At 56.5% G+C, this 1833-nt stretch overlaps 1 non-coding gene across 1 annotated transcript; it reads right to left on the bottom strand.

Moving 5' to 3' along the window:
- Window positions 1-1542: 1542 nt before the first annotated feature.
- On the bottom strand, window positions 1543-1614 carry TRNAA-UGC (transfer RNA alanine (anticodon UGC)). The gene has a single exon. It is a non-coding gene; the product is annotated as a tRNA-Ala (tRNA).
- Between the last annotated feature and the right edge of the window lie 219 nt (window positions 1615-1833).

Raw genomic sequence — 1833 nt, 5'->3', positions numbered from 1 at the left:
CTTCAAAAGGTTTCCGTCGCAGCCCTGCGCTGTGCCGCAGCAGCACCTGGCACCCAGGAGCACCCACAGCCCTCCCAGCTGTCACTGCCCACAGCCAGGACCACAGCTTGGGTGGCTCCTCCCTGTCCCCTCTGCACCAGGACCTCCTCTAGTACAGTGCCAATCATCTGCCCCACTTGCCCCCCACTCTCTGGGTCCTCCTAAAACATCTATTGATCCTGCAAAATGAAAGCCAGGAAGAGAAAGGGCCAGGAGGGGTGGACTGAGAGGAGAAGTGGCCGCAAAGACCTGGACCAAACCCTGCTGGTACTGCACTGGCCAGGGACCCAAAGAGGGTCGCAGGCATCTATGGCTGCCCCACTCCATCATTACATCTGCCCTACCAGAACTTATGGTTCTGGTAGGTTGTCCAGGGCCAGACTTAGGGGGTGGGGGGCACTGAGGCAATCAGAAAATTGCAGATTCAGAGAATGTTAGGGGAGACTCCACAACCTCTCTGGGCAGCTTCTTCCAGTGCTTGGTCACTCAAGAAAGAAGTTTTCCCTCACACACAGGTGGAACTTCCTGTGTTTCAGCTGGTGCGCACCGCCTCTTGTCCTGCTGCTTGGCACCACTGAAAAGAGTGTGACCCTCATCCTCTTGACACCCTCCCTTCTGGTACTTGTACACGTTGATAAGATCCCCTCTCAATCGTCCCTTCTGCAGGCTGCCACTGCCCTTCTTGGCCACAAGAGCACATTGCTGGCTCATGGTCAACTTAGTGTCCACCAGCACTCCCAGGTCCTTCTCCGCAGAGCTGCTCTCCAGCAGCTCAGCCTCCAGCTTGCACTGGTGCATGGGGTTATACCTCCCCACGTGCAGGACCATGCACTTGCCCTTGTTGAACTTCATGAGGTTCCACTCCCCCCACCTCTCCAGCCTCTCCAGGTCTCTCAAATGGCAGCACAGTCTTCTGATGCATCAGCTGCTCCTCCCAGTTTATTATCGTCGGCACACTTGCTGAGGAGGCACTTTGTACCTTCGTCCAGGTCACTGGCGACTAAGTTGAAGAAGAGTGGCCCCAGTACGGAGCCCTGGAGGGACATCACTGCCTCCAACTACACTCTGCACTGCTGATGACAAGCCCCTGAGCTCTGCCGTTCAGTCACTTCTCAAGCCACCTCACTGGCCGCTCATCTACCCCACACTTCTTGCCTATGAGGATGCTATGGGAGACAGTGTTTAAAAGCTTACTGAAGTCAAGGGAGACAACCTCCACTGCTCTCCCGCTCTCTCCCCAGCCACTCGTTCCATCATGGAAGGCTAGGGGTGGATGAACAGTGAGTCCAGAGCTTATGGGTGAGGATGACTAGGCAGGCTAACACGGCAGACACTGCTGTAGGTGTTTACAACAAACCACCAGATCAGGAAGAGGAAGTTGATGAGGCTTTTGATGGATGGCAGGAAGCAGCCTCCCAATCAGAGACCCAGGCTTACCCAGGGGACTTCCACCACCCTTATATCTGCTGGGAAGACAACACAGCGAGGCACAAAAGTCCTTGCTGGAGATGCTGGGGACTGAACCCAGGACCTCCTGCATGCAAAGCAGGCGCTCTTCCACTGAGCTACATCCCCTTACACATGGCATATGTCGTTCGGGGCTGATCTTTAGGGTGCCCTCTCCTCCCATGCCATGTCCCTGACAAGCACAGCCCCCTTGTGCCCTGCTGCCCTCAGACCCTCCCCAGAAAACTCCATTCAGACCCTCCTGCCTGGCCATGGGGGAAGCTGGCCTTGCCTCTGCACTGGGACTGCTCCTGCACAGGGCCACCCCACAGAGCGCTGCCCCTTCAG

Source organism: Rhea pennata, unplaced genomic scaffold (genome assembly GCF_028389875.1).
Source record: "Rhea pennata isolate bPtePen1 unplaced genomic scaffold, bPtePen1.pri scaffold_26, whole genome shotgun sequence".
NCBI classification, from domain to species: domain Eukaryota; kingdom Metazoa; phylum Chordata; class Aves; order Rheiformes; family Rheidae; genus Rhea; species Rhea pennata.
The sequence above is the reverse complement of the archived record's forward strand: the minus strand, read 5'-3'. Positions and strand labels throughout refer to the sequence as shown.